Source organism: Girardinichthys multiradiatus, chromosome 15, assembly GCF_021462225.1.
Source record: "Girardinichthys multiradiatus isolate DD_20200921_A chromosome 15, DD_fGirMul_XY1, whole genome shotgun sequence".
Taxonomy (NCBI): domain Eukaryota; kingdom Metazoa; phylum Chordata; class Actinopteri; order Cyprinodontiformes; family Goodeidae; genus Girardinichthys; species Girardinichthys multiradiatus.
In genome coordinates this window covers 30,988,933-31,000,941 of record NC_061808.1, presented here as the reverse complement: position 1 = coordinate 31,000,941, position 12,009 = coordinate 30,988,933, and the positions used below count along the sequence as shown (strand labels likewise).

Genomic DNA, 12,009 nt, shown 5'->3' with positions numbered 1-12,009 from the left:
AGGTATAATCAACTTAATGTTGACCTATCACATGAAATCCTAATAAAGGAACTGTGTAACCTGACAGAATTGTAAGTTAATTTTTGCTTTACAGCAGGACCTATTTGTTGAATATATGAGCCAGTCTAAATCCGTTCAAAATAGAAAAGACCTAAAAAAGTAAATAAAAATAAAAAATTGTGCTTCACTACATCGATGGAACGAGAAAAACCTTCAGCTTCTGCGTCAACATACTGGAAAAGCAGCTGAAAATAGGTAAGACGAATATCAGATTAACAGAAAAAAAAAAGAACATCAGTATACTGTTTCCAAGTTACAAATTGACTAGCAATGATGTGTTTGTTTTTGAATCATGAGAGACTCCATTTTAGGAAAAAAGGAATGATAATTTAAGTTACCTGTAGCTTTTCTAAAAAACATTTTTACTTTTTCATCTTAGAGTTACAGGGGGTTACAACTGTTAGGGGCGATGTCAGGAAAGGGGCAGTTACGTCTGTTTCTTAGATAACATATCACCTTTGAACTCAAGAAGGGTTTTGGTCTTAAAAACATAGGCAGCTGAAATAGGTAAGACGAATATCAGATTAACAGAAAAAAAAAAGAACATCAGTATACTGTTTCCAAGTTACAAATTGACTAGCAATGATGTGTTTGTTTTTGAATCATGAGAGACTCCATTTTAGGAAAAAGGAATGATAATTTAAGTTACCTGTAGCTTTTCTAAAAAACATTTTTACTTTTTCATCTTAGAGTTACAGGGGGTTACAACTGTTAGGGGCGATGTCAGGAAGGGGCAGTTACGTCTGTTTCTTAGATAACATATCACCTTTGAACTCAAGAAGGGTTTTGGTCTTAAAAACATAGTCTTTGCAGTTGAGAGATAGAGGGGAGTACAAATGTTTCTGTACCTCTTAAAAAATCCAGATTGTCGTCATCCTCAAGCATTGACAGTGGATCAAAAAGGTGGTTTCAGGTTTCCAAGACTTGAGCTATCACCAAAAAAAGTAATAGTAAGATCATTTAAACCCTCTAATATGCACTCAAACACAATCTCCTAAAGCAGTATACATTTCAAACTATGGCTCTATTAAATTTAATAGAATATGCATGGTAATCTCTGTTTAACTATAAATGACTTTTTTAAAGAAAATGAAATTGGAGTGCATCAGATTGTTAAAAAATTCTTCAAACTGTAAATAAGATAAATGTATACTATTAATAATGAATATTGTTTTGTACATAGTCCAGATTTATTAATCTATTGCATCACACAAAAGCAGAGGTCATTACAAGTTACTTTATTCTTTTAAATGTTTTTGTTTTATTATTATTGAATGGTTGTTGCATAGTCGTAACCAGGGTCTATTGAAAAGAAAAAACATTATAGTTGTTTTGTAGACAAATTATTTTTATACACTCAAGCACAATTTTAATCAGTTATCAGTTTTGTATCAGTACAAGGATGTTTTTTTCTATGCTTCAATAGTACTCAGTGCAGAATTCTGTTTTTGCAGTATAATTTTGACAACATTCTGAAGATTCGCATTCTTGTACATAGTATAATTGCAACGACAATCGTTTTGGAAATTCTTTGAAATGCTGTGTGTACTGATTGCTGTCGCTTCATTTAAGAAAAATTGTATCTGCTAAATTTCTATGTCACTGACAATAAACATTTATTTACTTTGTGTATTTTAAACTGGTTTCTTATTCCTGTCATTTTTACATCTTTACAGTAAGTAATCCTCTATATTTAATTTCATTTTGAAACTTTGTTTTGTATAGACACCAACTTTGGTCATGTTGCAGTCACTTTGTAGTGTCATCTATTGTCAAAACAACTTCTGTGCATTTAGAAAGTTGTATACAATTGATTATATTTCATAGAGTGCATAATATTTTGGATCCATGCTTTTGTGTGCATTCTGCTAAGTAAATGCAATAAACAGATTTCTAGAGTTTATTCTTGTTTTTAAACTTGATTTACAATAACTCAATTGACTGTGAGAGTCAGTTGAGGTATTAGTATTTTTTAATGCTATTACAATTTCTTTACACAACTATTTAGCATACACTAAATTGCTAAGCAGATATATTAGAATGCACATGCAGTACTTTTACATAACACACTGGGATTTTAAAAACAAAACAGCAACCCACACATGGCTTAATTCTTCCCTCTCAAACTTTTAAGTTCTAAGGTTTTTCATATTTTGTACATATCTAGTAATTATGGTGTATGTTATTTTTCAAACTTTTTCACTTTAAATTAATATTTGTTTAGTAAAATCAGTGGTCTAACTTTTTTACGATTAAGGTTAGATTTCAATTCAATTCAATTTTATTAATTTTAGGAATATAGCACCAGTTCAGAGCAAATGTCATCTCAAGGCAGATGATAAAACAGAGAGTTCTAAGCATGTAGCTACAGTGGTAAGTAAGGACTCCATATTAACAAGAAAAACCTCTAGTAGAACCATGCTCAGTATAAGTGGCCATCTGCTGTGATTGGCTAGCTTTAGAGGGCAGAAAGTAAACAGAAAAAAAAAACACAGAAGCACCAGTCCAGGAGTAGTTTATTTGGGAAAGAATACAGCACACACCGTTAGTGACATCACTAATACCATTAGTAGTTCCATCTAAGAAACACAATAAAACAAGAAAGCACTGAGCCAGTAGTAGTATCAATGGGATAAGAAAATTAAGAGTAAATACCTGCAGCAATAGCTCACTGGCATTATCCTTGAAAGAGACAGTTAAAGACAAAATCCCTAGGCAGAGTGTATCTTCTATGAAAACAACAAGAATGAGAACATACACTTTATTAGATTATGACACACAACACAAATACACCACACAAAGGTTTCTATTTACTGCTGCAATTTCTAGTTATGATTAAAGTTCCTTGTCAGGTTAAACACAATTTTGTGGCCTCACACATTTAAGATAATAAAAGGAATAGAAGTGTTGCACATATATTTATTCTGAACTTTTGTTATTTTATTTAGAGAGCACTCACATGTTGCATTTCTAATTTAACAAATAAATATTAAAATCGTTTAGAATTTCTTCCTTTAGGAATTTCTTTCTTTAGGAAGTGGCATAGAGAAACACTTTTAGAATTTTGACATTTTCTTATGAAGAGATGGTAAAAAATATGAGGACAAGTAGAAGGAAAACTGCAGAAACAGAATATCCACATGCTCTTTCTAGTATTTTTTTAAGGAAACATTGAACTAAAGCAGAACCATCTGCTGGAAGAGGTATGGACAGTAGAGGCAGACAAGCCATTTGGGTGCTTTCTACCAAACTGGTTTGTGTGGCTTTAAAAATGTTTTTTATTGTTGGCATTTGCCCTTTGCTTAGCTAGATGAAAGAACAATGAGCAGGTTAATGGAGACCATTAACATATAAAAATATAGTGACAAGCATGTTCATGTTATTTTTACTTGTAACTGTTTTTTTTTTTAGATGAACCTAATAAGCTATTAAAAACAAAAGCAATTCAACATAAATATAATGTCAAATAAACATTGGTATAAGACAAAATTATTGTCTCTTGTCCAACTGCTTTTTATTTCAATGCCACTTACCTCATAGTATATATATGTCAATAAACTGATCTACACTTCAGAGTTGTGCTGATTTCAGTTTAACCTTCTTGCTCATCACCAACATTGGATATTTTGAAACCTTATGAAGTTAATAAATACTACTTGAAAAGGTGTGTGTTACTCTTCTGCAGTGTAGTTTGACATTTTTAATCAAATGTTATAAAAGCCGATAAGTGGTGTTCTCAAACGGCACTTGTGAGTTGCTCAGTAACAAAACCAATTACTATTTCTTAATTCTATTTAGAGTTACCTTCACTGGTATGACAAAAACGTGTTTTTATTATTGAAATGTCATTAGTTCTTGACTAATTCTACAAACACATTCTGAAGTTTCAAATAATTTCTATAAATGAAATATACAACATTTGCTTACAGTTAACTGACTACACACCAGAATCAGGACATCTCTTCATAGCTTATAATGTTAGGCATATGTTGTACGCAGACCATGTCAATTACTATTTTCACTTAATATTAAAAGTTCTAAAAATTACATTAGCTTAGGAATTACCCTAGCTAATCAGCAACATTCACATTTGCCAAGTTATTTCTTCGTAAATAAGAATCATGAAAATGTGTTTTTTCAAAGATATCACACCTTATAATCCCATCACACTATTGAGTATGAGCCTTTTGTTTTTATTGCGTTAGAAGACATGATTCCACAATAAAATAACACTAACCAATCCTCTTCCTTACAGTTGGGCCAAAAATTATTCATATCCTGGAAAGTATAGATGTATATTTTTTTTCATTTAACTGAGAAGTTTGTTTCTCACATAAAAGGAAAAAGGCATCTCTCCAATGACAACAAAATAATTAAAATCTTTATAAAAAAATTGGCATGTTAAAATTTTTTTATGTTCTCAGTGTACATCCACAATGCTGAAAAGGAGTGTTTAAAACGTGGCAGAAGTAGTGGCAGAAGACATTTTGATGTATCCTAAAATCTCTTTAATGGCCTCATGTTTAGATTTACCTATCACGTGAATAGGATCCCACTACGGAGGCGAGAGCTGGTGTAAAGCAGCTGGTCTCCAAGCACTCTTTCTTCTCTGCCCCTCAATGTGTTGCAGTAGCAGGGCTTGTAAAACAAACCAAAAGTGTCTGAACCAATATAATCAGCACCTCTCTGACAGCATTCGTTTTTACTTCACTGTATGGCCATAAAAGTCGCATCTGAATTTGAACACAGCAATAGTGAATGACATCCGTGAATCAGTAATTCTGTGTTTAATTAATCTGTGGTTTCAAGGACTTTGATGTGTGACACAAAAAACGGAATTTTGGAACTGGAATTGAATTTTGGAATAGAAAATGAAAGTTATCAAATGGAATTTTCAATACATAGCAAAGCAATTTTCAAAGCAAACAAATTCAGTTTAAAAGCCAAGGAATTCAGTTTCAAACCATTAAATTCATTTTAATGGTTTGAAACTAGGTAAAAAACTTTTATTTGGTGGAGACTGGACTTTAGCTGTGTGTCAGAGTCAGGGCATGAATCACTTGGTCTATTTTGTTTACTTCTATCTTCGCCAAATGTACCAAGAGTAGGAGAGTTAGCTCGCAGGAGATGAAGTGCTGCCATCAAAACTAAATTTGCCGCTTTTTAAAACCACAGATATCCTTGCGTGCTTTCTAGGTTTTAGCGGCATGGCTTTCTGTCCGCTGTCAGGAGCATGTGTTCACCTCCGTTCGAGTGCACCTAACTCAGTGTGTCAGTGTCACCGTTGGTGACACAGAGTATGATGAGTGTGTTTTCGTCCAGCTTTTGCCATGTTTGGCCATAGAAAGAAGAGTAGTGACAACACAGGGACAGAAATCCTTCACGACGTGATCCAATAAAACGAATGACATTAACTGTTAAACTATTACTACATGCTGTGATCCTCTTGGGGGCACGGCGGTCTGGTTGGTAGGGCGGGGTGCCCCCCCCCCCCCCCCCTTGAATAGTGGTAGGCAAAAACACTGCTTTCAAAAGAATTGCCCTCCAAACACTATTGTAAGCCGAACTTAAAATTGCTGCTTGACAGAACCACTGGAAATTAAACCAGGGTGTGCACCTTTTTCAAAAAAGGTGTGAATTATTATACAGTTAAAAGTGAAAGGATCATAACAGCTAAAAGGATTATTGCAAAGAATCAAACACTGAAATTATTTTTGATGGCTTATTAATAAGCAACCACTTCTGACCTCTTCCAGTGGTGGTATTAACATTCTCCTAGACTCTGTCCGATTTGACTGCCAATCTGATAAAAATGGGATGAAAATGATTATTCTTAGTTTCGTAGTAGGTGAACAATAAGTCTGAATGAAGCAGCTATAGACAATTTAATATTGCTGTTCTTTCCGAGGACAGAAAAACATAAGAAAAAATAAATAAAAGACATAAAATAAAGCAAATAATAGCAATAATAAGGATCGCTGTCTGGTGCCCTTTTTATATGATCTTTATTAAAAATAAAAAATTCAGAAAACGTAAACAACTCCACCCTTTGTACCCCGTATGGCCTCATTCTGATTAATCTCCCACAGCTGTCAATTAAATGTGCTGAAAAGGAAAACTGAACCCACCTAATGATCTGAAAAAACAAGACATGCGTATGATTGAGAGAACTAGACATGAGTAGTTGGAACACCACCCCAGTCTTTCAGTTTGAATTTTCGTCGAAACTCCATTTCAAAATGCTGTGCAGAAATATTTATGATGCAATATGCACGGCTGCGGCGGAATACTTCTAATCTGTGGAAGCACCTGCAGTGTTTCACCTACCACTATTCAAGGGGGGGGGGGGGGGCACCCCGCCCTACCAACCAGACCGCCGTGCCCCCAAGAGGATCACAGCATGTAGTAATAGTTTAACAGTTAATGTCATTCGTTTTATTGGATCACGTCGTGAAGGATTTCTGTCCCTGTGTTGTCACTACTCTTCTTTCTATGGCCAAACATGGCAAAAGCTGGACGAAAACACACTCATCATACTCTGTGTCACCAACGGTGACACTGACACACTGAGTTAGGTGCACTCGAACGGAGGTGAACACATGCTCCTGACAGCGGACAGAAAGCCATGCCGCTAAAACCTAGAAAGCACGCAAGGATATCTGTGGTTTTAAAAAGCGGCAAATTTAGTTTTGATGGCAGCACTTCATCTCCTGCGAGCTAACTCTCCTACTCTTGGTACATTTGGCGAAGATAGAAGTAAACAAAATAGACCAAGTGATTCATGCCCTGACTCTGACACACAGCTAAAGTCCAGTCTCCACCAAATAAAAGTTTTTTACCTAGTTTCAAACCATTAAAATGAATTTAATGGTTTGAAACTGAATTCCTTGGCTTTTAAACTGAATTTGTTTGCTTTGAAAATTGCTTTGCTATGTATTGAAAATTCCATTTGATAACTTTCATTTTCTATTCCAAAATTCAATTCCAGTTCCAAAATTCCGTTTTTTGTGTCACACATCAAAGTCCTTGAAACCACAGATTAATTAAACACAGAATTACTGATTCACGGATGTCATTCACTATTGCTGTGTTCAAATTCAGATGCGACTTTTATGGCCATACAGTGAAGTAAAAACGAATGCTGTCAGAGAGGTGCTGATTATATTGGTTCAGACACTTTTGGTTTGTTTTACAAGCCCTGCTACTGCAACACATTGAGGGGCAGAGAAGAAAGAGTGCTTGGAGACCAGCTGCTTTACACCAGCTCTCGCCTCCGTAGTGGGATCCTATTCACGTGATAGGTAAATCTAAACATGAGGCCATTAAAGAGATTTTAGGATACATCAAAATGTCTTCTGCCACTACTTCTGCCACGTTTTAAACACTCCTTTTCAGCATTGTGGATGTACACTGAGAACATAAAAAAATTTTAACATGCCAATTTTTTTATAAAGATTTTAATTATTTTGTTGTCATTGGAGAGATGCCTTTTTCCTTTTATGTGAGAAACAAACTTCTCAGTTAAATGAAAAAAAATATACATCTATACTTTCCAGGATATGAATAATTTTTGGCCCAACTGTAAGGAAGAGGATTGGTTAGTGTTATTTTATTGTGGAATCATGTCTTCTAACGCAATAAAAACAAAAGGCTCATACTCAATAGTGTGATGGGATTATAAGGTGTGATATCTTTGAAAAAACACATTTTCATGATTCTTATTTACGAAGAAATAACTTGGCAAATGTGAATGTTGCTGATTAGCTAGGGTAATTCCTAAGCTAATGTAATTTTTAGAACTTTTAATATTAAGTGAAAATAGTAATTGACATGGTCTGCGTACAACATATGCCTAACATTATAAGCTATGAAGAGATGTCCTGATTCTGGTGTGTAGTCAGTTAACTGTAAGCAAATGTTGTATATTTCATTTATAGAAATTATTTGAAACTTCAGAATGTGTTTGTAGAATTAGTCAAGAACTAATGACATTTCAATAATAAAAACACGTTTTTGTCATACCAGTGAAGGTAACTCTAAATAGAATTAAGAAATAGTAATTGGTTTTGTTACTGAGCAACTCACAAGTGCCGTTTGAGAACACCACTTATCGGCTTTTATAACATTTGATTAAAAATGTCAAACTACACTGCAGAAGAGTAACACACACCTTTTCAAGTAGTATTTATTAACTTCATAAGGTTTCAAAATATCCAATGTTGGTGATGAGCAAGAAGGTTAAACTGAAATCAGCACAACTCTGAAGTGTAGATCAGTTTATTGACATATATATACTATGAGGTAAGTGGCATTGAAATAAAAAGCAGTTGGACAAGAGACAATAATTTTGTCTTATACCAATGTTTATTTGACATTATATTTATGTTGAATTGCTTTTGTTTTTAATAGCTTATTAGGTTCATCTAAAAAAAAAAACAGTTACAAGTAAAAATAACATGAACATGCTTGTCACTATATTTTTATATGTTAATGGTCTCCATTAACCTGCTCATTGTTCTTTCATCTAGCTAAGCAAAGGGCAAATGCCAACAATAAAAAACATTTTTAAAGCCACACAAACCAGTTTGGTAGAAAGCACCCAAATGGCTTGTCTGCCTCTACTGTCCATACCTCTTCCAGCAGATGGTTCTGCTTTAGTTCAATGTTTCCTTAAAAAAATACTAGAAAGAGCATGTGGATATTCTGTTTCTGCAGTTTTCCTTCTACTTGTCCTCATATTTTTTACCATCTCTTCATAAGAAAATGTCAAAATTCTAAAAGTGTTTCTCTATGCCACTTCCTAAAGAAAGAAATTCCTAAAGGAAGAAATTCTAAACGATTTTAATATTTATTTGTTAAATTAGAAATGCAACATGTGAGTGCTCTCTAAATAAAATAACAAAAGTTCAGAATAAATATATGTGCAACACTTCTATTCCTTTTATTATCTTAAATGTGTGAGGCCACAAAATTGTGTTTAACCTGACAAGGAACTTTAATCATAACTAGAAATTGCAGCAGTAAATAGAAACCTTTGTGTGGTGTATTTGTGTTGTGTGTCATAATCTAATAAAGTGTATGTTCTCATTCTTGTTGTTTTCATAGAAGATACACTCTGCCTAGGGATTTTGTCTTTAACTGTCTCTTTCAAGGATAATGCCAGTGAGCTATTGCTGCAGGTATTTACTCTTAATTTTCTTATCCCATTGATACTACTACTGGCTCAGTGCTTTCTTGTTTTATTGTGTTTCTTAGATGGAACTACTAATGGTATTAGTGATGTCACTAACGGTGTGTGCTGTATTCTTTCCCAAATAAACTACTCCTGGACTGGTGCTTCTGTGTTTTTTTTTTCTGTTTACTTTCTGCCCTCTAAAGCTAGCCAATCACAGCAGATGGCCACTTATACTGAGCATGGTTCTACTAGAGGTTTTTCTTGTTAATATGGAGTCCTTACTTACCACTGTAGCTACATGCTTAGAACTCTCTGTTTTATCATCTGCCTTGAGATGACATTTGCTCTGAACTGGTGCTATATTCCTAAAATTAATAAAATTGAATTGAATTGAAATCTAACCTTAATCGTAAAAAAGTTAGACCACTGATTTTACTAAACAAATATTAATTTAAAGTGAAAAAGTTTGAAAAATAACATACACCATAATTACTAGATATGTACAAAATATGAAAAACCTTAGAACTTAAAAGTTTGAGAGGGAAGAATTAAGCCATGTGTGGGTTGCTGTTTTGTTTTTAAAATCCCAGTGTGTTATGTAAAAGTACTGCATGTGCATTCTAATATATCTGCTTAGCAATTTAGTGTATGCTAAATAGTTGTGTAAAGAAATTGTAATAGCATTAAAAAATACTAATACCTCAACTGACTCTCACAGTCAATTGAGTTATTGTAAATCAAGTTTAAAAACAAGAATAAACTCTAGAAATCTGTTTATTGCATTTACTTAGCAGAATGCACACAAAAGCATGGATCCAAAATATTATGCACTCTATGAAATATAATCAATTGTATACAACTTTCTAAATGCACAGAAGTTGTTTTGACAATAGATGACACTACAAAGTGACTGCAACATGACCAAAGTTGGTGTCTATACAAAACAAAGTTTCAAAATGAAATTAAATATAGAGGATTACTTACTGTAAAGATGTAAAAATGACAGGAATAAGAAACCAGTTTAAAATACACAAAGTAAATAAATGTTTATTGTCAGTGACATAGAAATTTAGCAGATACAATTTTTCTTAAATGAAGCGACAGCAATCAGTACACACAGCATTTCAAAGAATTTCCAAAACGATTGTCGTTGCAATTATACTATGTACAAGAATGCGAATCTTCAGAATGTTGTCAAAATTATACTGCAAAAACAGAATTCTGCACTGAGTACTATTGAAGCATAGAAAAAAACATCCTTGTACTGATACAAAACTGATAACTGATTAAAATTGTGCTTGAGTGTATAAAAATAATTTGTCTACAAAACAACTATAATGTTTTTTCTTTTCAATAGACCCTGGTTACGACTATGCAACAACCATTCAATAATAATAAAACAAAAACATTTAAAAGAATAAAGTAACTTGTAATGACCTCTGCTTTTGTGTGATGCAATAGATTAATAAATCTGGACTATGTACAAAACAATATTCATTATTAATAGTATACATTTATCTTATTTACAGTTTGAAGAATTTTTTAACAATCTGATGCACTCCAATTTCATTTTCTTTAAAAAAGTCATTTATAGTTAAACAGAGATTACCATGCATATTCTATTAAATTTAATAGAGCCATAGTTTGAAATGTATACTGCTTTAGGAGATTGTGTTTGAGTGCATATTAGAGGGTTTAAATGATCTTACTATTACTTTTTTTGGTGATAGCTCAAGTCTTGGAAACCTGAAACCACCTTTTTGATCCACTGTCAATGCTTGAGGATGACGACAATCTGGATTTTTTAAGAGGTACAGAAACATTTGTACTCCCCTCTATCTCTCAACTGCAAAGACTATGTTTTTAAGACCAAAACCCTTCTTGAGTTCAAAGGTGATATGTTATCTAAGAAACAGACGTAACTGCCCCTTCCTGACATCGCCCCTAACAGTTGTAACCCCCTGTAACTCTAAGATGAAAAAGTAAAAATGTTTTTTAGAAAAGCTACAGGTAACTTAAATTATCATTCCTTTTTCCTAAAATGGAGTCTCTCATGATTCAAAAACAAACACATCATTGCTAGTCAATTTGTAACTTGGAAACAGTATACTGATGTTCTTTTTTTTTTCTGTTAATCTGATATTCGTCTTACCTATTTCAGCTGCCTATGTTTTTAAGACCAAAACCCTTCTTGAGTTCAAAGGTGATATGTTATCTAAGAAACAGACGTAACTGCCCCTTTCCTGACATCGCCCCTAACAGTTGTAACCCCCTGTAACTCTAAGATGAAAAAGTAAAAATGTTTTTTAGAAAAGCTACAGGTAACTTAAATTATCATTCCTTTTTTCCTAAAATGGAGTCTCTCATGATTCAAAAACAAACACATCATTGCTAGTCAATTTGTAACTTGGAAACAGTATACTGATGTTCTTTTTTTTTTCTGTTAATCTGATATTCGTCTTACCTATTTTCAGCTGCTTTTCCAGTATGTTGACGCAGAAGCTGAAGGTTTTTCTCGTTCCATCGATGTAGTGAAGCACAATTTTTTATTTTTATTTACTTTTTTAGGTCTTTTCTATTTTGAACGGATTTAGACTGGCTCATATATTCAACAAATAGGTCCTGCTGTAAAGCAAAAATTAACTTACAATTCTGTCAGGTTACACAGTTCCTTTATTAGGATTTCATGTGATAGGTCAACATTAAGTTGATTATACCTTTAAAAATATAAAAGGATGCATGTCTTTTTTTGTTGTTTTGTTTTTTAGATGTAT

General features: G+C 33.3%; 4 long non-coding RNA genes across 4 annotated transcripts; 2 read left to right on the top strand and 2 right to left on the bottom strand.

Moving 5' to 3' along the window:
• The first annotated feature begins 197 nt into the window (after positions 1-197).
• Positions 198-3,123, top strand: LOC124881673. The gene is made up of 2 exons (XR_007041708.1): positions 198-255; positions 2,355-3,123. It is a non-coding gene; the product is annotated as an uncharacterized LOC124881673 (long non-coding RNA).
• Positions 2,559-5,531, bottom strand: LOC124881672. The gene is made up of 2 exons (XR_007041707.1): positions 4,594-5,531; positions 2,559-2,789 (listed from the first exon to the last, which is right to left on the bottom strand). It is a non-coding gene; the product is annotated as an uncharacterized LOC124881672 (long non-coding RNA).
• Positions 5,532-6,423: 892 nt separating this feature from the next.
• On the top strand, positions 6,424-9,396 carry LOC124881674. The gene is made up of 2 exons (XR_007041709.1): positions 6,424-7,361; positions 9,166-9,396. It is a non-coding gene; the product is annotated as an uncharacterized LOC124881674 (long non-coding RNA).
• LOC124881675 lies at positions 8,832-11,757 on the bottom strand. The gene is made up of 2 exons (XR_007041710.1): positions 11,700-11,757; positions 8,832-9,600 (listed from the first exon to the last, which is right to left on the bottom strand). It is a non-coding gene; the product is annotated as an uncharacterized LOC124881675 (long non-coding RNA).
• Positions 11,758-12,009: the final 252 nt, after the last annotated feature.